At 40.2% G+C, this 26946-nt stretch overlaps 1 protein-coding gene and 1 pseudogene across 8 annotated transcripts in view; one reads left to right on the top strand and one right to left on the bottom strand.

Annotated features, from left to right (window-relative positions):
- PDS5B (PDS5 cohesin associated factor B) overlaps positions 1-26946 on the bottom strand; it is a 185508-nt gene that overhangs the window by 138193 nt on the left and 20369 nt on the right. The gene's annotated exons all lie outside the window — the stretch shown is intronic.
- Positions 19259-20251, top strand: LOC147361569 (malate dehydrogenase, cytoplasmic pseudogene; annotated as a pseudogene).

Consider the following 26946-nt stretch of genomic DNA (forward strand, 5'->3'; position numbering starts at 1 on the left):
TCCATTTTTTTCCCCATCTACTTACCATGAAGTGATGGAATCAGATGCCGTGATCTTAGTTTTTCAAATGCTGAGTTTTAAGACAGTTTTTTGACTCTCCTTTTTCACCCTCATCAAGAGGCTCTTTAGTTTCTCTTCACTTTCTGCCATTAGGGTAGTATCATCTGTGTATCTGAGGCAGTTGATATTTCTCCCGGCAATCTTGATTTCAGTTAGTGATTCATCCAATTCAGCATTTTGCATAATATATTCTGCATATAAGTCAAAAAGTAGAGTCACAATATACAGCTTTGATGTACTCCTTCTCCCATTTTGAACCACTCAGTTGTTCCATGTCAAGTTCTAACTGTTGCTTCCTGACCTGCATACAGGTTTCTCAGGAGACAGGTAAGGTGGCCTGGTATTCCCATCTCTATAAGAACTTTCCACAGTTTATTGTGATCCACAGAGCCAAAGGCTTCATTGTAGTCAATAAAACAGACATTTTTCTGGAATTCCCTTGTTTGTCCTAAGATCCAATGGATGTTGGCAATTTGATCTCTGGTTCCTTTGCCTTTTCTACATCTAGCTTGTTATCTGGAAATTCTTGGTTCACATACTGCTGAAGTCTAGCTTGAAGGATTTTGAGCATTACCTTGCTAGCATGTGAAATGAATGCAATTGTGCAGTAGCTCATTCTTTGGCACTGAAATGAATATTGACTTTTTCCAGTCCTGTGGCCACTGCTGAAATTTCCAAATTTGCTGAAATATTGGGTGCGGCACTTTTACAGCATTATCTTTCAGGATTTGAAATAACTCAGCTTGAATTTCATCACCTCCACTAGCTTTGTTCATAGTAATGCTTTCCAGATGGCGCTAGTGGTCAAGAACCAGCCTGCCAAACAGGAGACATAAGACATAAGAGCAATGTGTCCGGGTAAGATCCCCTGGAGGAGGGCAGGGCAAACCACTCCAATATTCTTGCCTAGAGAATCCCATGGACAGAGGAGCCTGGCAGGCTACAGTCCATAGAGTTGCAAAGAGTTGGACATGACTGAAGCAACTTAGCATGCATGTAACGCTTCCTAAGGCCTACTTGACTTCACACTCCAGGTCATCTGGCTCTATGTGAATGACCACACCATCATGGTTATTTGCATCATGAAGACCTTTTTATACAGTTCTTCTGTGTGTTCTTGCCATTCTCTGTGGAGAGTTCTGACAAAACATGGGTCACTGGAGAAGGGAATGGCAAACCACTCCAGTATTCTTGCCTCAAGAACCCCATGAACAGTATGAAAAGTTACTCAACTATTTACTTGAAAAATAATTTTTAATCTTTTTTAAAAAACATTTTCTCAGAAAAACAAATTTGCAACAGGAAGAATGTCAATACATAAAATGGTTTTATTACCTTTTACTTTGAAAGACACTTCTTTTCAATCCCCTGGCAAATAGACATTTTCTTCCACTACACAGGTTAAAAACTCACAGAAAATGAACTATATTTTTAAAATACCAATCAGAAATAAACTTTAAAATAAAGACTGTCTTCTGAGATGCGAGCAGACAGCCCAGTAGACTAGCCTGGTACAAATATCTGTAGCTTATCCTATGAGGGTGGTTGATTTTCAGTCTTCTAAGTAGAAAGTAACTATCTGCTTAAATGCTATACAAACTGTAAAGTGCTACACCTATAGTTACCAAACTGTACACCAAGACATCTCAGAACACCCTGGACTTCACAGCAAATTCACAGATATTGTTGGATATTTTTAATTACCAAGAACATAGCAACTGTTAACAGCTGTCAGACACCAAGTGAAGCACTAGCTCAAAGGAGTTCCATCTCAACATGGAATGATCGTTCTACATACCTTTTGATGGTCACCATGTGCAGAAGATATTAAGAAGAGATGGCAAGAATACACAGAAGAACTGTACAAAAAAGATCTTCACGACCCAGATAATCACGATGGTGTGATCACTGACCTAGAGCCAGACATCCTGGAATGTGAAGTCAACTAGGCCTTAGAAAGCATCTCTACGAACAAAGCTAGTGGAGGTGATGGAATTCCAGTTGAGCTATTCCAAATCCTGAAAGATGATGCTGTGAAAGTGCTGCACTGAATATGCCAGCAAATTTGGAAAACTCAGCAGTGGCCACAGGACTGAAAAAGGTCAGTTTTCATTCCAATCCCAAAGAAAGGCAATGCCAAAGAATGCTCAAACTACCGCACAATTGCACTCATCTCACACGCTAGTAAAGTAATGCTCAAAATTCTCCAAGCCAGGCTTCAGCAATACGTGAACCGTGAACTTCCTGATGTTCAAGCTGGTTTTGGAAAAGGCAGAGGAACCAGAGATCAAATTGCCAACGTCCTCTGGATCATGGAAAAAGCAAGAGAGTTCCAGAAAAACATCTATTTCTGCTTTATTGACTATGCCAAAGCCTTTGACTGTGTGGATCACAATAAACTGTGGAAAATTCTGAAAGAGATGGGAATCCCAGACCACCTGATCTGCCTCTTGAGAAATTTGTATACAGGTCAGGAAGCAACAGTTAGAACTGGACATGGAACAACAGACTGGTTCCAAACAGGAAAAGGAGTACATCAAGGCTGTATATTGTCACCCTGTTTATTTAACTTATATGCAGAGTACATCATGAGAAACGCTGGAATGGAAGAAACAAGCTGGAATCAAGATTGCTGGGAGAAATATCAATAACCTCAGATATGCAGATGACACCACCCTTATGGCAGAAAGTGAAGAGGAACTACAAAGCCTCTTGATGAAAGTGAAAGTGGAGAGTGAAAAAGTTGGCTTAAAGCTCAACATTCAGAAAACGAAGATCATGGCATCCGGTCCCATCACTTCATGGGAAATAGATGGGGAAACAGTGTCAGACTTTATTTTTCTAGGCTCCAAAATCACTGCAGATGGTGATTGCAGCCATGAAATTAAAAGACGCTTACTCCTTGGAAGGAAGGTTATGACCAACCTAGATAGCATATTCAAAAGCAGAGCCATTACTTTGCCAACAAAAGTTCGTCTAGTCAAGGCTATGGTTTTTCCTGTGGTCATGTATGGATGTGAGAGTTGGACTGTGAAGGAGGCTGAGTGCCGAAGAATTGATGCTTTTGAACTGTGGTGTTGGAGAAGACTCTTGAGAGTCCCTTGGACTGCAAGGAGATCCAACCAGTCCATCCTGAAGGAGATCAGCCCTGGGATTTCTTTGGAAGGAATCATCCTAAAGCTGAAACTCCAGTACTTTGGCCACCTCATGCGAAAAGTTGACTCATTGGAAAAGACTCTGATGCTGGGAGGGATTGGGGGCAGGAGGAGAAGGGGACAACAGAGGATGAGATGGCGGGATGGCATCACTGACTCAATGGACGTGAGTCTCAGTGAACTCCAGGAGTTGGTGATGGACAGGGAGGCCTGGAGTGCTGCGATTCATGGGGTCGCAAAGAGTCGGACACGACTGAGCGACTGATCTGATCTGATCTGATGTATCTTTGAGAAACTGGGTTTAGGCAGTTGATGTGATAAAAAAAAAAAAAAAGTACTGCATAGAAATCAATGTAAAATAGGAAATGCAGGTGGCAGTGTGTAATTTACTTCAGAACGTGCACGTGCCCAAAAGGCACACATTGAAAATAAGAATAAACCTTAAATCTTTTTCAGTAGAGTTTCTGATTTTACAGTGGTCAACGAATAATAACATTTCTCTCTCCTCTTCCCCAAATCAATTAAAATAGCCAAAGAAATAAAAACTATGGGAAAAAAGTATAGCAGTGTTAGCAATCAGAAGATCACTGACAATGCTGATAGTCAACACAAGTAAAACCAGGTCTCACTAAACCACCCAGACTCAGAATTAGGGGATGGGGAACTGCATGAAGATAGGAAGATAAAAGCTCCTTAGATCTGGGCCATCACTATCAACAAACAAGCAAACAGAATCTTCCAATAGCACACTCTTACCACTGCTGCTGCTGCTGCTAAGTCAGCTCAGTTGTGTCTGACTCTGTGCGACCTCATAGACGGCAGCCCACCAGGCTCCACCGTCCCTGGGATTCTCCAGGCAAGAACACTGGAGTGGGTTGCCATTTCATTCTCCAATGCATGAAAGCGAAAAGTGAAAGTGAAGTCGCTCAGTCCCGTCCGACCCTCAGCAACCCCATGGACTGCAGCCTACCAGGCTCCTCCATCCATGGGATTTTCCAGGCAAGAGTACTGGAATGGGGTGCCATTGCCTTCTCTGACTTCTACCACTACAGCAACTCTTTTCCTAATTCCTGCTAATAAGCTCAGGTCAAAAAAACACAGCAAACAGGATTCTGAAAGTCCACCAGAAACCAAAAGAAAATTAAGATAGGTAAAGACTCTACATCTGAGCTTTCCTGACTTGATGTAGTTTCCAAGATAAAACAAGTTGGGATTTTGCGACACAAATGCTCTCTCAGCCATCTGTTTTGTTCACAGGAGACACAAGCCTTACCGGTGTGCTCCTAGCCCACACACCCTAAAAATAACCCTACTTTTAAAGCCTGTCTCAGTTGGTTTACCATACCAGGGATAACACACAGAGAAGGAACTAAAGCTACCCATTCCCTTAGAAGGACCCATCTGGAGAAAGTGACCCTAATTCATACAATAGCTAAAGATGCCCACACCTGCTATCAATAATGACTAATTTAGAATTCATTTACAACTATAACTGCATAAAGAAAAATCAACAAGCACATCAGAAGACTAAAGGAGTCCAAAAGAGGTACACAAAATAAGAATCAGAGCACAAGGCTAAATAAAATAAAGTCAATACAAGAAGACACAACAGAAATACATTTTAAAATCTTCATTAATTTTAATGAAATTATTCACTGTATTCAAAGAAAGGTGGATAGGTTTGTACATACAGTAACTAAAGCAAGCTGGAGTGAAAAGCAGCAACAGTGAAATGAGAATTCTAGTGACTTGAGAGCAGGACAGTTCAAACTGGAAGGGATGAAGGGAGAGAGAACTAAGTACCACCAGAAGCAGTGAAAAGCCCAACTGAGAAGACTGAACACCCATATCCAGCAGTATACAGTCAGTGTATTATGAAAAGCCCAACTGATTCAGCAGAAAACTGTTACCATATTGCTAAACACATACAAAGAAAACTCTACAAGGACATTTCCATACTCCATCATCACTTCCATACTCCCTACCTATCCAACCCCGTAACAATAGTATGCTGAAACCTGGGCAGTAAGCATTATGCACATGGAGATGCCAGAGAGTAAATGTCTGTATCAGCACTGTGCCATCTGTAAGAAGCTGAACCTGACAGTCATCCTTAAAGTTCCCAGGGCATAAATCCTGTTATCTGAGCAGATACAAAAACAAATCTTCTGTGGGCTTAAAAAAAAACCTTCTCAGCGTACTTTCCCAAATCTTCCACATACTAAGCTCAACAAAACATGAGTCGTACTCAAGGATCAACAAACACACAAGGAAACGAACATCACTGAGAGACTGAAGCACCACTGAATTCAGATATCAAAATTTAATCAAAAAAAGGTAAAATATAGCTGAAATGTTTGAGAAAATTTTTAAATGAAATTATAAAATATGATAACAAAGAGGATGCTGAAAATAACCAGAAAGACTGGGGTGGGGAAAGAAAACAAAAAAATGTAATGAAAAGTAATAGCTTATTTCAAAATTTCAATTGACCAGTTAGATTAAAGATGGATGTGTTTTAAAAGGCAGCTATACATATCACAGCACTGCACAACAGAAGTTTCTGCAATGGAAATGTTCTGTATCTCCAATGTTAACATGATAACGATAACCACTAGCTACAATTAACACTTGAAATGTGACTAATAAGTCTAAGAAACTGGATTTTTAATTTTACTTAATTCTCATTAATTTACATTCAGACTTCCAAAAGTGGCTAGTGAGTACTACATTGGACAGTGTAGCTACATTATGACCAAAATGGGTTTATCCTAATAATACAAGGTTTTGGTTTATACCCAGAAAAATCTATCAACATAATTTACAATATCAAGAGGCTGAAGGAAGAAAGAAACATCTCAACACATGCAGGAATCAATACCCATTTGTTAAAAATACAAGAAAATATGCTTACCTACAAATATATTCTACTAAAAACCAGAAACAAACATCATTCTTAACAGGGAAACATCCTCTAAAGCCAGAAACAGTAGTAACTCCTCTATCACTTGTCCTTCATGTGCACTTAGTCATGTCCAGCTCTTTGCAATCCCATGGACAGGAGCCTGTCCATGAAATTTTCCAGGCAAGAATACTGGAGTGAGCTGCCATTTCCTCCTCCAGGGGATCTTCCCAACCCAAGGATCGAACCAGCGTCTCCTGTATTGGCAGGAAGATTCTTTATTACTAAGCCACCCAGGAAATCACTACTCTTTAATATTTACCTGAAGATTCTATCTAGTACACTAAGAAACGGAAACCAGTAGTATAAGGAATAGAAAGAAACTCTAATTATTTGCTGCATAGAAACTCATAAATACCAAAATATTCAAAATTAAAAGTCTAAGTATGCAAAAATCCACTGTATTTCCATATACCAAAGCAACTGAAAATGTAAATTAAAAAAGTGTATCTCAAGGTATACCTTTAAGATCTAATGAAACATATTTAATTAAGAGCTATATGATGAAAACTCTAAAACCTTACTAAAAAACATTACATAAAATCTAAATGCTTACAAATATACACTATGTTCAAATCATTAATATGTTTGATATCAAAGATGTCAATTTTCCACCAAAGTATCTTATAAATAATGCAAGAGAGCATGTGAAAGACTTTAGCACCAGATTTAAAAATTATTTTTGTGTGCAAAAAGCCAAAACACATGTGAAGAAGAGTGGGGGGAATTTGCTCTAACAGGAAAAGTTTTATGGTGAGGACAGACAGATTTGGAACAGAAATGAGTCCAAAAATAAACCAATACACATATGGTAACTTGATTGTGATAGAGTTAGTTTTGCAATCAATACAGAAAAAGTGTACCTTTTAATGAAAGAATCTGAATATTCATAAACAAAAAAATGGATTTCAACCTCTTTCTCACTACTGATGGGAGAAAAAAGAAAAACAAAAGGAATTCAGTGAAATGAAAGGAAAAGACAAAGGTATAAAACAAGAGACATGTTTTATTACCCCGACGGAACGATTTCTTAAACCAAGTTAATATAATATAGAAACCATGAAATAAAAAATTGATAAGCTTTCAGTTCAGTTCCATTGCTCAACTGTGTCCAACTATTTGCAACCCCACGGACTGTAGCACAGCAGGGCTCCCTGCCAATCACCAACTCCCGGAGTTTACTCAAACTCATGTCCATCGAGTCAGTGATGCCATCCAACCACCTCATCCTCTGTGTCCCTTTTATCTTCCTGCCTTCAGTCTTTCCCAGCATCAGAGTCTTTTCAAATGAGTCAGTTATTGGCATTAGGTAGCCAAAGTATTGCAGTTTCAGCTTTAGCATCAGTCCTTCTAAAGAACACCCAGGACTGATCTCCTTTAAAATGGACTGGTTGGATCTCCTTGCAGTCCAAGGGACTCTCAAGAGTCTTCTCCAATACCACAGTTCAAAAGCATCAATTCTTCGGCGCTCAGCTCTCTTTATAGCCCAACTCTCACATCTATACACAACCACTGGAAAAACCATAGCTTTGACCAGACGGACCTTTGTTGGCAAAGTAATGTCTCTGCTTTTGAATATGTTCTCTAGGTTAGTCATAACTTTTCTTCCAAGGAGTAAGCATCTTTTCATTTCATGGCTACAGTCACCATCTGCAGTGATTTTGGAGCCCAGAAAAATAAAGTCTGACACTGTTTCCACTGTTTCCCCATCTATTTCCCATGAAGTGATGGGACCAGATTCCATGATCTTCGTTTTCTGAATGTTGAGCTTTAAGCCAACTTTTTCACTCTCCTCTTTCACTTTTATCAAGAGGCTTGATAAGCTCTACTTCATTAAAATACCTCAATATGGGAGAATATATTTACAACTCAACTTTTTTTTTTAAGCCAGTAACCAGAATATATACAAAGAACACCTGTCAATATGGAGGAAAAACACAACCCAACAGAAAAAAAAAGTCACTATCAGGTGCATTACAAAAGAGGAAAAAATACCCATTAAACATTTGACAAGTATTCCCTCTCTCCTTTGTAATGAGAAAATAAAAATTAAGACCAAATAGGGAAGGATTTTTGCACATAGTTCAGTTCAGTCACTCAGTCATGTCTGACTCTTTGCGATCCCATGCAGTATGCAACACATACTGAACCAGCAAAAATTCAAACAGGTAATAATGCCATTATTAAACCAGATGCTAGCAAGGGAATGAAACTGCCACAGTTGCTTTAAACTACTCTTAGGTAATCCTTGAGTCTCAACAGGGCCCAGCCTCCTCCCAAGCACAGGTAACAAACCAGAGCTTCACTTGCAAAAAAGAAACCAACAACATTGTTTCCCACACTGGCCCCTTCCTTTCCAATGCACATGATTTTCAATGTTTATAACTTATTTCTCATATTTTTATACTGCCAAGACACCCAAACAATGAGGGCATGTGCCTGCCTCCTCTATGACCACTGCACTCCTCTTTGATAATGAAGCTGCAATGAATTCAAGGTAGTAGTCATTTCTGTTGCTGTTTAGTCATTCAGTCATGTCCGACTTTTTGTGACCCCATGGACTGCAGCATGCCAGGCCTCCCTGTCTATCACCAATTTTCAGAGCTTGCTCAAACTCATGTCCATCGAGTCAGTGATGCCATCCAACCATCCCATCCTCTGTCATCCCCTTCTCCTCCCGCCTTCCATCTTTCCCAGCATCAGGGTCTTTTCTAATAAGTAGGCTCTTTGCATCAGGTGGCCACAGAACTGGAGCTTTAGCATCCACCTCAATTAAATAGACCCCAACTGGCCAAGATAATCTGAAATAACGCCACCTCTCTGGAGAGTAAATAAACCATTTACAGTACAACAGATTTAAGCTGATAGTTCAGTTCAGTCGCTCAGTCCTGTCTGACTCTTTGCGACCCCATGAATCGCAGCACGCCAGTCCTCCCTGCCCATCACCAACTCCCGGAGCTCACTCAGACTCACGTCCATTGAGTCGGTGATGCCATCCACCCATCTCATCCTCTGTCGTCCCCTTCTCCTCCTGCCCCCAATCCCTCCCAGCATCAGGGTCTTTTCCAATGAGTTAACTCTTAGCATGAGGTGACCAAAGGATTGGAGTTTCAGCCTCAGCATCAGTCCTTCCAATGAACACCCAGGACTGATCTCCTTTAGGATGGACTGGATGGATCTCCTTGCAGTCCAAAGGACTCTCAAGAATCTACTCCAACACCACAGTTCAAAAGCATCAATTCTTCGACACTCAGCTTTCTTCACAGTCCAACTCTCACATCCACACATGACCACTGGAAAAACCATAACCTTGACTAGATGGACCTACGTTGGCAAAGTAATATCTCTGCTTTTCAATATGTTATCTAGGTTGGTCATTACTTCCAAGGAGTAAGCGTCTTTTAATTTCATGGCTGCAATTACTATCTGCAGTGATTTTTGGAGCCCAAAAAAATAAAGTCTGACATTGGTTCCACTATTTCCCCATCTATTTCCCATGAAGTGATGGGACCAGATGCCATGATTTTCATTTTCTGAATGTTGAGCTTTAAGCCAACTTTTTCACTCTCCACTTTCACTTTCATCAAGAGGCTTTTTAGTTCCTCTGCACTTTCTGCCATAAGGGTGGTGTCATCTGCATATCTGAGGTTATTGATATTTCTCCCAGCAATCTTGATTCCAGCTCGTGCTTCTTCCAGCCCAGCATTTCTCATGATGTACTCTGCATGTAAGTTAAATAAGCAGGGGGACAATATATAGCCTTGACGTATTCCTTTTCCTATTTGGAACCAGTCTGTTTTTCCATGTCTAGCTCTAACTGCTGCTTCCTGACCTGCATACAGGTTTCTCAAGAGGCAGATCAGGTGGTCTGGGATTCCCATCTCTTTCAGAATTTTCCACAGTTTATTGTGATCCACACAGTCAAAGGCTTTGGCATAGTCAATAAAGCAGAAATAGATGTTTTTCTGGAACTCTCTTGCTTTTTCCATGATCCAGCGGACGTTGGCAATTTGATCTCTGGTTCCTCTGCCTTTTCTAAAACCAGCTTGAACATCTGGAAGTTCATGGTTCACGTACTGTTGAAGCCTGGCTTGGAGAATTTTGAGCATTACTTTACTAGCGTGTGAGATGAGTGCAATTGTGCGGTAGTTTGAGCATTCTTTGGCACTGCCTTTCTTTGGGATTGGAATGAAAACGGACCTTTTCCAGTCCTGTGGCCACTGCTGAGTTTTCCAAATTTGCGGGCATATTGAATGTGGCACTTTCACAGCATCATCTATTAGGATTTGAAATAGCTCAACTGGAATTCCATCACCTCCACTAGATTTGTTCATAGTGATGTTTTCTAAGACCCACTTGACTTCATGAATTCCAGGATGTCTGTCTCTAGGTGAGTGATCACACCATTGTGATTATCTGGGTTGTGAAGCTCTTTTTTGTACAGTTCTTCTGTGTATTCTTGCCACCTCTTCTTGATATCTTCTGCTTCTATTAGGTCCCTACCATTTCTGTCCTTTATTGAGCCCATCTTTGCATAAAATGTTCCCTTGGTATCTCTAATTTTCTTCAAGAGATCTCTAGTCTTTCCAGTTCTGTTGTTTTCCTCTATTTCTTTGCATTGATCACTGAGGAAGGCTTTCTTATCTCTCCGTGCTATTCTTTGGAACTCTGCATTCAGATGCTTATATCTTTCCTCTTCTCCTTTGCTTTTCGCTTCTCTTCTTTTCACAGCTATTTGTGAAATAGCTCAGACAGCCATTTTGCTTTTTTGCATTTCTTTTCCATGGGGATGGTCTTGATCCCTGTGTCCCGTGCAATGTTACAAACCTCCATCCATAGTTCATCAGGCACTCTATCTATCAGATCTAGTCCCTTAAATCTATTTCTCACTTCCAGTGTATAATCATAAGGGATTTGATTTAGGTCATACCTGAATGGTCTAGTGATTTTCCCTACTTTCTTCAATTTAGTCTTAATTTGGCAATAAGGAGTTCATGATCTGAGCCACAGTCAGCTCCTGGTCTTGCTTTTGCTGATCGTATAGAGCTTCTCCATCTTTGGCTGCAAAGAATATAATCAATCTGATTTTGGTGTTGACCATCTGGTGATGTCCATGTGTAGAGTCTTCTCTTGTGTTGTTGCAAGAGGGTGTTTGCTATGACCAGTGCGTTCTCTTGGCAAAAGTCTGCTAATTTTTGCCCTGCTTCATTCCATACTCCAAGGCCAAATTTGCCTGTTACTCCAGGTGTTTCTGGACTTCCTACTTTTGCATTCCAATCCCCTATAATGAAAAGGACATCTTTTTTGGGTGCTAGTTCTAAAAGGTCTTGTAGGTCTTCATAGAACCGTTCTACTTCAGCTTCTTCAGCATTACTGGTTGGGGCATAGACTTGGATTACTGTGATACTGAATGGTTTGCCTTTGGAACAAACAGAGATCATTCTGTTGTTTTTGAGACTGCATCCAGGTACTGCATTTCGGACTCTCTTGTTGATCATGATTGCTACTCCATTTCTTCTAAGGGATTCCTGCCCACAGTAGTAGATACCATGGTCATCTGAGTTAAATTCACCCATTCCAGTCCATTTTAGTTCACAGTTTCCTAGAATGTTGACTTTCACTCTTGCCATCTCCTGTTTGACCAACCCCAATTTGCCTTGATTCATGGACCTAACACTCCAGGTTCCTATGCAATATTGTTCTTTATAGCATCAGACCTTGCTTCTATCACCAGTCACAAGCTGGTAAGGCTTGTGACTTAAGCTGATGAGTGAAAGTAAAGTTGCTCAGTCATGTCCGACTCTTTGCAACCCCATGAACTGTAGCCTACCAGGCTCCTCTGTTCATGGGATTCTCCAGGCAAGAGTACTGGAGTGGGTTGCCGTTTCCTTCTCCAGGAGATCTTCCCAACCCAGGGATCAAACCCGGGTCTCCCTCATTGCAGGCAGACGCTTTACCATCTAAGCCACCAGCCAGGAGTACTGATTCAGAGGTGGTTCAACCACAGCTCAGGAATTTGTTTTAGATGAGACAAATAAGAAACATGCACATGGTTTCACTTCTCACTAGAGTGCAATCTCTCTCTTGCAGATGAGTTCTCTCTGCAAATACTGTCAACATTTATAAATGGATGAATTATATAGACAGGCAAAAGAAACAAAAAAAACACTAGATCATCTAAATTAAAACTGTTCACTACTACTGATTTATATATCTCTATATAAATCAGATCTATAAATGGATGAATTATATAGACAGGCAAAAGAAACAAAAAAAACACAAGATCATCTAAATTAAAACTGTTCACTACTACTGATTTATATATCTCTCAGAGTAAATCAGGAAGAGAAATTCCTTAATATAACAGTAATTCAGAATTAAAGAGCAAATAATTAAACTTAGTTACAAAACACCAGAGCATTTCCATTTAAACAAGTGCAAGATACAAATGCTCACAATAACTATTTGGATTCGTAAAGTGTCAAAGAACAAAACTTCCCAGTCCAACTATATTCAACCAGAAAAAAAGAGGGTTTACTACCTTGGGAAAATAAATAGTAATCCCGAAGGCTTTTGGTATGATTATATTACTCTCTTGACTCTAATTCTATCCCATTTCCTTGACTCTTTCTCCTCCACATGCCAGTTTCAACCCCAAGATATTAAGCAAGAGCAGCATGAACTACATTCTTTTGTATTTACATGTAGACATGGGTTTAACAGAAAAGTAGTGAAAATTACCTACATGTCCTACAACAGAAAAGTTAAGCAGTTGTGGATATAATTGTACAAAACTAAAACTGATGATCCAATTTATGAGCTGACTCAGACCAAAGACCAAAATACATCAAGTTGGAAACGCAAAACAATATACACAGCATTATCTCCATTTGTGTTTTTAAAATATTAAAAAAAAAAATTTTTTTTAAAGAAAAAGTAATTGCCAATTCATGCTTAGCATCTTGACATATTTCTAGAACTCAAGATGTAACTACTAGGAAAGTGTTTGGCTTCAGGTAAGTACGTTATGAATACAGTATTCTGAAAACAAAAGTCTACTCCTAGGTTGACAAATTACCTTATTTAACACAGTAAATGAAAGAATAAAACTAGCATTCACTGCACACCTATCTGCCAAGAACTACATAAATTACTTTAATGTACGCATCTTTCCAGGAACCATGAGATGTATGAGTAGGTTCATGCTTAGAAAGGATTAATAGAAGCAACAGGTCCATAAGCCCAACAAGGTCATACCATTTGTAACTTGACAAAGCTGCAATTTAATTTCAAACTTAATTCCAGTGGAGTGTTATTTAGCCATCAAATTAAAGAAGGAAATCTTGTCATTTCAACTACACAGATGGAGCTTGAGGGTATTACGCTAAATGAAATAACTCAGAGAGAGAAAGACAAATACTGTATGATCCCACTTACATGAGGAATCTAAACAAAACAAAACACAATTCATAGACATAGGGAACAAATTAGATTGGTGGTTTGCCGGAGCTAGAAGGTGAGGCTGGCAAAATGGGTGAATGTGGTGAAAAAGTACAAACTTCTAGTTATAAAATAAGTTATGGGGATGCAAATGCAGCATGGTGACTAAATACTGCACTGCACACTTGACATTGGCTAAAAGAGTAAATCTTAGAAGAAAATAAAGTATAACTGTGTGGTGATGGATGTTAACTAGTGTGATCATTTCACAATATATACAAACATCAAATAACTAAGTTGTACACCTAAAACTAATGTTATATGTCAATTATATCTCAATTTTTAAAACATGTTAACTTTAGTAATTAGCCCTTATATTGCAGTAATTCTCCAATATTAACTTCCCACAATTTGCCAACCCTTAGAAACTCAATGTCCTTTTCCTTCTCCTTGTCACTTCTCTAAAAAATTCACTGTTCTTTCATTAGTCTTATTTGTAGGGTCCCAGCCAATTAATTTAGAATGGAGAGAGAAAACAGATTTTTCTTCTCCCATACAAAAGATTAGCAAGAAAAAGGACAGATAATACTCACGTATGTATAGGAGCTCACAGAAGAATGTGACTCAAGGGGATGTTTAAAATCTGGGTGGGGCTTATGTAACATCTTAATAGGGGAAGGGCACTGATAGGAAAATAAATGACTTTTTGAAAAGATTAATGGGCCCTGACAAGAGCAGAAGGGAGATTCAGTTTTGGGATAGTAGCTGTGGAGACCTCATCTCCAGGGGTAAGAGTCAACCTTCCCTACGTTGACTGCTCCAGTTCAGTTCAGTCTCTCAGTTGTGTCCAACTCTTTGCATCCCATGGACTGCAGCATGCCAGGCCTCCCTGTCCATCACCAACTCCCGGAGTTTGCTCAAACTCATGACCATCAAGTAAGTGATGCCATCCAGCCATCTCATCCTCTGTCGTCCCCTTCTCCTACTGCCCCCAATCCCTCCCAGCATCAGGGTCTTTTCCAATGAGTCAGTTCTTCACATCAGGTGGCAAAAGGACTGGTGCTTCAGCATCAGTCCTTTCGATGAATATTCAGGACTGATTTCCTTTAGGATGGACTGGTTTGATCTTCTTGCAGTTCAAGGGACTCTCAAGAATTTTCTCCAACACCACAGTTCAAAAGCATAAATTCTTAAGTGCTCAGTCTTCTTTATGGTCCAACTCTCACATTCATATATGACTACTGACCTGCCTCTTGAGAAACCTATATGCAGGTCAGGAAGTAACAGTTAGAACTGGACATAGAACAACAGACTGGTTCCAAGTAGGAAAAGGAGTACATCAAGGCTGTATATTGTCACCCCGCTTATTTAACTTACATGCAGAGTACATCATGAGAAACGCTGGGCTGGAAGAAGCACAAGCTGGAATCAAGATTGCCGGGAGAAATATCAATAACCTCAGATATGCAGATGACACCACCCTTATGGCAGAAAGTGCAGAGGAACTAAAAAGCCTCTTGATGAAGGTGAAAGTGGAGAGTGAAAAAGTTGGCTTAAAGCTCAACATTCAGAAAACGAAGATCATGGCATCTGGTCCCATCACTTCATGGGAAACAGATGGGGAAACAGTGGAAACAGAGTCAGACTTTATTTTTTGGGCTCCAAAATCACTGCAGATGGTGACTGCAGCCATGAAATTAAAAGACGCTTACTCCTTGGAAGGAAAGTTATGACCAATCTAGATAGCATATTCAAAAGCAGAGACATTACTTTGCCAACAAAGGTCCGTCTAGTCAAGGCCATGGTTTTTCCAGTGGTCATGTGTGGATGTGAGAGTTGGACTGTGAAGAAGGCTGAGCGCCGAAGAATTGATGCTTTTGAACTGTGGTGTTGGAGAAGACTCTTCAGAGTCCCTTGGACTGCAAGGAGATCCAACCAGTCCATTCTGAAGGAGATCAGCCCTGGGGTTTCTTTGGAAGGAATGATGCTAAAGCTGAAACTGCAGTACTTTGGCCACCTCATGCAAAGAGTTGACTCATTGGAAAAGACCCTGATGCTGGGAGGGATTGGGGGCAGGAGGAGAAGGGGACGACAGAGGATGAGATGGGTGGATGGCATCACTGACTCGATGGACGTGAGTCTGAATGAACTCTGGGAGTTGGTGATGACAGGGAGGCCTGGCATGCTGCGATTCATGGGGTCACAAAAGAGCTGGATACAACTGAGTGACTGAACTGACTGGAAAAAGTATAGCTTTGACTAGATAGACCTTTGTCAGTAATGTCTCTACTTTTTAATATGCTGTCTAGGTTTGTCATAGCCTTTCTTCCAAGGAACAAGTATCTTTTAATTTCATGGCTGCAGTCACCATCTGCAGTGATTTTCAAGCCCAAAAATAAAGTCTGTCACTGTTTCCATTGTTTCCCATCTATTTGGCATGAAGTGAAGGAACCGGATATCATGATCTTCATTTTCTGAAAGTTGAGTTTTAAGCCAGCTTCTTCACTCTTCTCTTTCACCTTCATCAAGAGGCTCTTTAGTTCTTCTTTGCTTTCTGCCATAAGGGTGGTGTCATCTGCATATCTGAGGTTATTGATTTTTCTCCGGGAAGTCTTGATTCCAGCTTGTGCTTCATCCAATCCAGCATTTCACACGATGTACTCAGTATATTAAGTTAAATAAGCAAGGTGACAATATACAGCCTTGACGTACTCCTTTCTCAATTTGGAACCAGGTCGTTGTTTCGTGTCCAATTCTAACCATTGCTTTTTGACCTGCGTACAGATTTCTCAAGAGACAGGTTAGGTGGTCTGGTATCCCATCCCTTTAAGAATTTTCCACAGTTTGTCGTGACCCACACATTTCAAAGGCTTTAGCACAGTCAATAAAGCAGATGTTTTTCTGGAATTCTGCCCCAGGAAGGGGATTTACAACTGAGTTCTTCAAGGAAGCTCCACTTTTAGGCAGATAAAGAAATCTCAGGAACTCAAATGTTTTCTTCTCAAAATAATTTTTATACCATGAGAGCTTATTTCTGGATCTCTTTATATGTCAAGACAATAGCAAGAGAAGAGAGAGACTGGGCTCAACTCTGAATACAACAAGGATAAGTGGAGATTTATAACCAAAAAAAAAAAAAAAAGAATAAAACTTTCGTGTTTCAAAGGGTAACATCAAAAAACTGAAACGAATACCAACAGAATATATATAAATCATATATATCTGCTAAAGGGGCTTGTATCTAGAATACATTAAAAAAACTACTAAAACTCAACTGTAAAATGGACACAGGAACTGAATAGCTTTCCAAAGAAGATACTGGATTGCTCCACATCATTAAGAGGAAATGCAAATCAAAACCACAATGAGATACCTGCTCACACCCACTAGAATGGCTATAAACAATTATCATTCAATCAAAAATAAATAATTTTTTTTAAAAAACAGACAATAACAAGTGTGGGCAAGGATGTAAAGAATTAAAATCTTCATACACTGATAGCAAGAATGCAAAATGGTGTAACAGTTTTGAGATTTCCTCTAACAGTTAAATGGAGTTAGTATCTGATCCAGCAATTCCATTCCTAGGTATATACTCAAGAGAAATAAAAACATATGTCGGTATATAAACTTATACATGAATGCTTATTACAGTATTACTCAATAATAGATAAAATGGCAACAACCCAGATGCCCATCAATTAATCAATGGATAAAATACAGTCTACCCATATAATGGAGTATTTGGCAATAACAAAAATGAAGTATGATATATACTTCAAAATTGTGAACTTTGACAACATCAAGCTAAAGACACGATTACAAAGAATCAAATATTCAAAGATTCCACTAATATGAAATGTACTGAATAGGGAGATCTACAGAGACAGAAAGCAGATTAATGGTTGAAGTGGGGAAGGGAAAGGGGAATGAGATGTTAGGGGGTACTGGGTAAGAGGTGTTGGGTTTCTTTGAGGGGTAATGAAATGTTCTAAATTGACTGCAGTAGCAAATGCACAATTCTGTAAATATACTAAACCACTGAGCTGCACACATTAAATTAGTGAACTGTATGGTATGAACTATACCTAAACAAAGACGTTTACAATACCAGTGGGATGAAAGTGATAATAAATCATACAAGCAAAGAAGAGAAGTCTGAAAGTGTACACCTGGAATAAGGAAACCTCTGAAAAATTTCACTTGAGCTAAATTTTGAAAATGATGCACAAAGTTGCCCACAGAGCAAACCAGAAGAGGACTGCAGGTGAAATTAAAAGCATGTGCAGATGCACAGACATGCAAGAGAATATGACAGTCCTGGATAATTTCACACAGCCAGAACTCAGCAATTCTGTTGTGAAGTAACTAAACATTCTGCTGCAGAGGGAAACAGAGACAGATTCACCAAGAGCCATGAACGCTCAACTTTATTGTTTTTAACTTGCATTTATTTATTTTGGCCTTGCTGGGTCTTTGTTGTTGCAAGGACTTCTCTAATTGTGGCACAAGGGTTTAGTTGCCCCGTGGCATGTAGGATCTGTGACCAGGGATTGAACCCATGTCCCGTGTACCGGGAGATCCTTAACTGGACCACCAGGAAAGTCCTTCAATTTATTTTTTCTTGTAAGCAAGGTGAAGTTAACATTCTAACCAAGGGAATAAAATGATCAAATGTGTTTTACATAAACTATTTTGACAGTTCCTGGAGGACAGACTGAAAAAGGTAGGAATGGAGTTAAGAGATTGATTCAGAGGCTACGATATTAATTTAAGAAAAAATAATGAGCTCTTTTTTGTGGCACCTCGGAGGTGGTGAGCAGCTTCAGGATGAAACTGAAGATCTCCTTCCCAGACATTAGATGCCAAAAGCTCATTGAAGACAATGAGAGTGAACTTTGTACTTTATGAGACACGTGTAGTCACAGAAGTTGCTGCTAATGCTCTGGGGGAAGAATGCAAGGGTTAGTTCTGTGGCAAGTCAGTGGTGGGAACGACAAACAGGTTTCCACGTTTTTTCACCTATGGCCATGTCCATCTGCTACTAATGGGCAGTCCTGCAAAGACCAAGAAGACCGGAAAGAAAGTGCAAACATGTTCAGGGTTACACTGTGGACACCCATCTAAGTGTTTTCAATTTGTCGTTTTTTTTTAAAGGGAGAAAAGGAATATTCCTGCAGGCACTGATACTGCTGTGGCTCAACAACTGGGAACCAAAACAGAACTCCCAAACTGCTAGAATTACCAAACTTTTCAATCTCTCTAAAGACCATAATGCTCTCAAGCACGCTGTGAGAAAGCCCCCAAACAAACAGGGTCCGAAACTTAGGGCCAAGGCACACAAGAGTCAGTGTCTGTATTTCACATGTTCTGCAACACAAACATCAGTATATTACCCTGAGGGAACAGTGTACCAAGAAAAATAAAGGCTGACTGCAGAATATGCTAAACTTGTGGCCAAGAAAATGGAGGAGGCCAAAGAAAAATGCCAGAAAGAGACTACCAAGAGAGGGAGGCTGTCCTCTCCAAGAGCTTCCACCTCTGAGGCCAGTCAAAACTAAGATGTGAGTTGGTTCCAGGACAGAGGTGACCCGACTGCCTGAGGCTCATTTGGCAGGTGCAGAAGTCTCCATGCCCTTCCCAATCATGTCTGAACCAATCCGAGTCCTTGTGACTGGAGGAGCTGTTCAAATTGCATATTCACTGTTGTACAGTATTGGAAATGGATCTGTCTTCAGTAAAGAATGGCTTATCATTCTCGGCTGTTGGCTATCACTCCCATAATGGGTGTCCTGATGGAGCTACAAGACTGTGCCCTGCCCCTCCTGAAAGATGTCATCACAACAAAGAAGAGATTGCCTTCAAAGACCTGGATGTGGCCACTCTTATGGGCTCCATGCCAAGAAGGGATGGCATGGAGTGGAAAGATTTACTCAAAGCAAATATGAAAATCTTCAAATGCCAGGGTGCAGCCTTGGACAAATATGCCAAGAAGTCAGTTAAGGCTATGGTGGTGGGAAACCCAGCCAATACTAACTGCCTGATTATCTCTAAGTCAGCGCCATCCATCCCGAAGGACAACTTCAGTTGCTTGACTCGTTTGGATCACAACCGAGCTAAAGCTCAGACTGCTCTTAAACTTGGAGTGACTTCTGATGATGTAAAGAATGCCATCATCTGGGGAAACCATTCCTCAACTCAGTATCCAGATGTCAACCATGCCAAGGTAAAACTGCAAGGAGTGGAAGTTGGTGTTTATGAAGCTCTGAAAGATGACAGCTGGCTCAAGGGAGAATTCATCAAGGCCGTGCAATAGCATGATGCTGCTGTCATCAAGGTGCAGAAACTGCCCAGTGCCACATTAGCTGCAAAAGCCATCTGTGACCACGTCAGATACATCTGGTTTGGAACCCCAGAGGGAGAGTTTGTGTCCATGGGCATTATCTCTGATGGCAACTCCTATGGTATTCCTGATGATCTCCTTTACTCGTTCCCTGTTACAATCAAGGATAAGACCTAGAAGGTTGTTGAAGGTCTCCCTATTAATGATTTCTCACGTGAGAAGATGGATCTTACTGCAAAGGAACCAGCAGAAGAGAAAAAAACTGCATTTGAATTTCTTGCCTCTGCCTGACTAGACAATCATTTCAATGTTACTAAATGCTCCAAAGCTGAAGAACCTAACTTTCATCTTTGACTCTAGTGCGAAATAATAATGCCATATTTAAATTACTTGTGAAAAACAACACACTTTAAAGATTGTGTGCTTCTTGGTACAAGTTTGTAATGGTACATGTTTATTATCATACTGTTACTGCCGCATTCTAAAATAAATATATATTCAAGTGAAAAGAAAAACAAAACTAAGATGTTCTCAGAGTAACAATAAGGTCAGATGTTAAAAAAAGAAAAGAAACAACAACAAATAGGAGGAGCTACACTAAACCGGAAGCAATAAGCATACAGGAGAGGAGACAATGTGAGGAAAAAAATTAATTTTAATAACTAATGGAGAGAAAAGAAAAACTAATTAAGGAATGAAAATCAGGAGTAAGGTCAAACTTCAGATGTTGATTTGAGGGTAACCAACGTTGAATAGAAACCATAGAAATGAATGACACTGTGCAAGAAAAGCTCCGAATGGAAAGGGTAGGGGGGAGACAAAATACTGTGGAATAGTTTTTCCTCAAATTGAACCATCCCTATAAAACCAATTCACATTAGTAAAATCCATAATTAGTGTATTAAGAAACTAACCATAAAGGTCAATACTACTTCATGAAAAAATTAGATGGCTCTAAAAAGAAAAGGGTGATAATTTCAGTCTCATTTAATCTTTTCAACTGAAAAGTTTTTACAGTTTCAGCCTAAACACAGCAGAGGAAAAGGAATAACAACATACTTCATACCTACCTAGCCTGAGCTAGTTCTAAACAGTTAACATCTATTAATTCATTTAATCCTCACCAGCAACCATGTGACCAAGGTATGAAATCTCCTTTCCTAGAAAGTGAGGCATAAAGAGGTTAAGTAATTTGCCCAAGGCTAAAAGGCCCATAAGGTGTGGGACAAGGACTAACAAAGCTCCAGAGGCCACATGTTTTACCACTGTAGTGGCTCTCAAAGTCAAGTACTAGGCTTTCAGGGTGAAAACAAAAAAAATGTTGGTTCAAATGTTGGGTCTACCACAAGCTTTCGCATATTGGTAACTTAAGCAATTCGGTCTGTCTCCTCAGCCATAAGAAGGAAATAATGATAGCATCATAGGATTATTGTTAAGTATTTTAAGTCATAAATACCACACACCCAATTATTACCTTCCATGACTTGCTTGGTGGTTCAGATGGTAAAGAATCTAACTGCAATGTGGGAGACCTGGGTTCAGTCCCTGGATTGGGAAGATCCGCTGGAGAAGGGAACAGCTACCCACTCCAGTATGCTTGCCTGGAGAACTCCACGGACAGAGGAGCCTGCCAGGATACAGTCCATGGGGGTTGCAAGAAGTCGGACACGACTGAGCAACTTTTACTTTCACTTACTACCAAACAATAATAATAAACATATACTGAGCACATATTGGCAGACATCAAGACACAACCAAAGACACTTCACACAGACTATTTTATCTGATCTTCAAAATAGTCTCAAAAAGAATCATTACTCTCCTAGCCATTTTTACAGGTTAGCAAACAGATTCGAAGAGATGAAGAGACTTGTGCATGGTTGTGTTGTATGGTAAAATGACTATAAAATGGCTCCAATTCTCCACCCCTCCTAGATCCAACTCCTGGCAATGTGATAATGCAGCTCCCCCCACCAAGAGGTAGAGCTGATTTCCCCATATCCTGAATGTCGTCTGGCCTCACAACTTGACTTGAACCAACAGAACGTGGCAGAAAAGATGTTGTGTCAGTTCCCAGGGTGAGGTCTACTTGTTTCCTCTCTATCCTAGGTGACATCAACTCAGCTGAAATGAGCCAAATCTAGCCCAGATGATCGGAACCATCCATGTGACCTACAGATTTATGAGTAATAACACGCACTCTGATGAGTAATCACACACACTCATTTTAAGCCACTGACATGGGGGTGGGGGGATTGCTACAGAGCAATAGTTAACTGAAACTTAGGATAAGCGTGACTATAGCCATGAAATTAAAAAACGCTTACCCCTTGGAAGGAAAGTTACGACCAACCTAGACAGCATATTCAAAAGCAGAGATATTACTCTGCCAACAAAGGTCTGTCTAGTCAAAGCTATGGTTTTCCCAGAAGTCATGTATGGATGTGAAAGTTGGACTATAAAGAAAGCTGAGTGCTGAAGAATTGATGCTTTTGAACTGTGGTGTTGGAGAAGACTCTTGAGACTCCCTTGGACTACAAGGAGATCCAACTAGTCCATCCTAAAGGAGATCAGTCCTGGGTGTTCATTGGAAGGACTGATGTTGAAGCTGAAACTCCAATACTTTGGCCACCTGATGCAGAGAACTGACTCACTGGAAAAGACCCTGATGCTGGGAAAGATTAAAAGTGGGAGGAGAAGGGGACGACAGAGGATGAGATGGTTGGATGGCATCACCGACTCAATGGACATGAGTTTGGGTAAACTCCGGGAGTTGGTGATGGACAGGGAGGCCTGATGTGCTGCGATTCATGGGGTCGCAAAGCGTCGGATGTGACTGAGCGGCTGAACTGAACTGAGGGATGAAATTTAAAGCCAGGTAGTCTGACTCTAGGCTCACCCTCCTAATCACTGCATTATTATAATTTCTAGTTTCAGAGTAGATATGACACACAATGCTACTATACTATTTTCAGTTGTGAAAATAAATGAAGTCATTTATGTTCATTGTTCTGTATTCTTTAATTTATAAAAGCTCAAAATAGTAAATGTAAGTCTCACCCTAGAGGTAAACAAACAAGTAAAAAAATCTAAAAAGTATATCAGATCTAGATTCAGAACTCAACTGTTACCAACCACCAGTCCATTATTAAATACTGGATAGTGAAAAGTAAAAAAGAAAAAAAATAATGCACATTTTGAATATATTTACACTTCTTTCAAAATAAATATTTAGTACAGGGTATCCTGATTAACTCCCCAAGTATTATGATATGTGCCTATATTAATTTGTATTAACTGTCACTCTAAACTAATTCACTTTGCTTCCCAAATCACTGACACACATAACACACCACATCACTTAGCCACCTATATGCATCTATGGCCATACTGTTCCTTTGTTAGATTTTAGTTTCCACCAAAGAATGCAGAAATGATTCCATTAAACTGGAAGTTAAGACTGCCACCCAGCCACTTTGGGTTATTCATGCCAATGAATCAACAAACAAAGAAGGGGTTACAGAACCGATTAGGGTGACTGACCTCACAATCAAGGGGAAGTCTAGTGCCTACTACACAAGAGGGGCTCCCAGAAAGTATGTCTGGAATGCAGGAGTTTCTCTGGGAGGCCACTTAGTATTTCCATGTACTGTGATTAAAGTCAATGGAAACAATCAGGCAGGACTGCTAATGACCCAGACCCTTAAGGAATGAAGAGTCATTCATTGATGAATGACTGAAGAGTCAACCATCAGGCAAGAAACCACCATGAGCTGAGATACTGCCAAGAGAGGGAATACGGAGTGACAGCAGAAAGTAATTATAGACAGCAACTACTACAACATGACTAGTTGTAGAAATGAAAATTCTAATGAGTATTCTTATGATACAAAATATTTCTACTTATATTAACCGATTTATCTCCCTTTTGATAATCATCTGATAGTACCTAATCACATATCATATCTTGGTATCTGAATTACAGGAAGTTAAGTAGAAAATGTGACACAGGTAGAAAGGAAATTAACCCACCTATGGATAAAGAGATTTTGTATTCTCTCTTAAAGAGAGGATTTGTATGTTATCAGATGAACAAAGGATAGTTGAGTTACGTTCACCAGAAGTATAGTTTCACAACTGTCTTTATCTGTAAGATAAATACGATGAAAAGAGGTGTGCATTGGTGCCACGGTGACAAAGGATGGTCTGTGATGGCTTTTTAACTTGCTGGGTAGCAATTATATTTTTCCAAATACATTTTTCACAGTTCTGGGTTTGGTTCAGTTCAGTTCAGTTGCTCAGTCGTGTTCGACTCTGCAACCCCAGGGACTACAGCATGCCAGGCCTCCCTGTCCATCACCAACTCCCAGAGCTTGCTCAAACTCACATCCATCGAGTCGGTGATGCAATCCAGCCATCTCGCCCTGTTGACCCCTTTTCCTCCTGCCATCTATCTTTCCCAGCATCAGGGTCTTCTCCAGTGAGTCAGTTCTTTGCATCAGGTGCCCAACGTGTTGGGAGTTTCAGCTTCAGCATCAGTCCTTCCAATGAATATTCAGGACTGATCTCCTTTAGGATGGACTGGTTGGATCTCCTTGCAGTTGAAGGGACTCTCAACAGTCTTCTCCAACACCACAGTTCAAAAGCATCAATTCTTTGGCGCTCAGCTTTCTTTATAGTCCAACTCTCACAATCATACATGACTGTCGAAAAAACCATTATTTTGACTAGATGGACCTTTGTTGGCAAAGTAATTAATGTCTGTGCGTTTTAATATGCTGCCTAGGTTGGTCATAACTTTTCTTCCTTTTAATTTCATGGCTGTAGTCACCATCTGCAGTGATTTTGGAGCCCAAAGAAATAGTCTTGTCACTGTTTCCACTGTTTCCCCATCTATTTGCCATCAAGTGATGGGACCAGATGCCATGATCTTAGTTTTCTGAATGCTGAGCTTTAAGCCAACTTTTTCACTCTCCTCTTTCACTTTCATCAAGAGGCTTTTTAGTTCCTCTTCACTTTCTGCCATAAGGATGGTGTCATCCGCATATCTGAGGTTACTGATATTTCTCCCGGCAATCTTGATTTCAGCTCGTACATCATCCAGCCCAGCACTTCACATGATGTATTCTGCATGTAAGTTAAAAAAGCAGGGTGACAATATACCCTGACAATATAGAATTGGCTTAAAAAAAAAAAAAATCAATCCCCACGAGATACAGAAGACAAAAGAAAAGCAGCCACCAGGTTTGGAATGCTAAAGTTCAGGGGTTATGGCAGCCCTCACACATTGTCAAGGATCTCTGGCTCACCTTCATGGGCACAGGGCGGCAACCGGCCTACAGTTTTCCTAGCTTCTGTCAGATCCCCATCTCTCCTTTGCCAAGTAATACTGAGGCAGGCCTTTGTGCATCTGCACAGTTAGGTGTATCACACCTACTGCAGGATACCTACATCATCAAGGTTACAGGTGTGGAGGCAGTGAGAGCCATGAAGGTTCAAGTCTGGGCTCACAGGTTTCAACTCATTTCTATAAGTTCCGAAAATTCTTTGTAGTTCCAGGTTAACCTTACTCTCCATCACTCCATGTCCGTGTTCAGTTCCCACTTACCAGCCCTGCTGACATCAAGCCCAGCATCAGATTTAGTGTATATAACCAGTTCCTACAACTGGGAAACATTCAAAAGAAGAAAATCATGGCATCCGGTCGCACCCCTCCATGGCAAACAGATGGGGGAAAAGTGGAAACAGTGACAGATTTTATTTTCTTGGGTTCCAAAATCACTGCGGATGGTGACTACAGCCATGAAATTAAAAGAAACTTGCTCCCTGGAAGACAAGCTATGACAAACCTAGATACATATTAAAAAGCAGAGGCATCAGTTTTCCAACAAAGGCCTGTATAGTCAAAGCCACAGTTTTTTCAGTAATCATATACAAATGTGAGAGCTGGACCATAAAGAAGGCTAGGCCAGAAGAATTGATGCTTTTCAACTGTGGTGCTGGAGAAGACTCTTGAGAGTCCCTTGGGCAAAGAGGTCAACACATTTCAGTACTTTTTTTTTATAAATACCAAGAGAAGTAAAAGTCAAACACACCTGAAAACCACGTTTTCTTCCAATAGTACCTAGTCCTGGGTTCCACTGCTATCTATCAGAGGCTGGTGCTAAGAAAGTGGAAAAGAAACAGCAGAAGAAATATGGCTGTCCCTTTCACAAGTTTTTGCAAACACTGTTCAGCTCCAGGCTTTTCATTAAATAACTACCTACTTAATCCAAATACATGATGTAATAATACTGTGAGTCTCTATCTTATTCTAAAAACACAGGCCTAAAACAAGGTGTGTGTTAAGTCAGCAACTGTGCTTCAGGCCAGGTGAAATGAATGAAAATGAGTCTGAAGAATTCTAACAGCTTTTATCAACTCATTAACCCTTCCTCATAAAACAATTATTAAAAAAATTCTGGGTAAAATACTTTTAAAAATGATTTGAAGGCAGAAGAAAGCACCAAGAGTAGGAAGAAATTGGAAATTTGACCACTGAAAGAAGGGAAGTACATTGGAAGAGGTTCAAAGTTACACAGCTTTTTCCCTGAGGGTACTCCCCATCTACAATGGCACAAGACTACTAGAACTCAAGCAAAAAGCTGCAGGCTTATTAATGTCATGGCCACAGAGTGGTTAAAAATTTAGAGGGCGAATTCAGAAAATGAGTGAGTCACAGAAGCAGAAACCTCAAAAACTAATACAAACTCCTTCCAATTCCTCACTGACCCCTGAGTTGAGTATGCTCACAGAAGACTCTAAGGAGCCCAATGGAAACAAGAGGAAAGCTAAAAGAGCCTTTGAGCAGCAATCTCAGCTGCTCACACTGCAGAGGAGACAGGAACCTGGCCAAGTCATGAGGGCTTAAAAACACCTCAGGTGCTCTACAGACCCATCTGAGTCTGCACAAGCTCAAGGTGATCAAGCAGTTAGTTAATTACACT

Source organism: Bos grunniens, chromosome 12 (genome assembly GCF_055505025.1).
Source record: "Bos grunniens cultivar Pamir isolate PY7600 chromosome 12, Bosgru_T2T1.0, whole genome shotgun sequence".
NCBI lineage: Eukaryota > Metazoa > Chordata > Mammalia > Artiodactyla > Bovidae > Bos > Bos grunniens.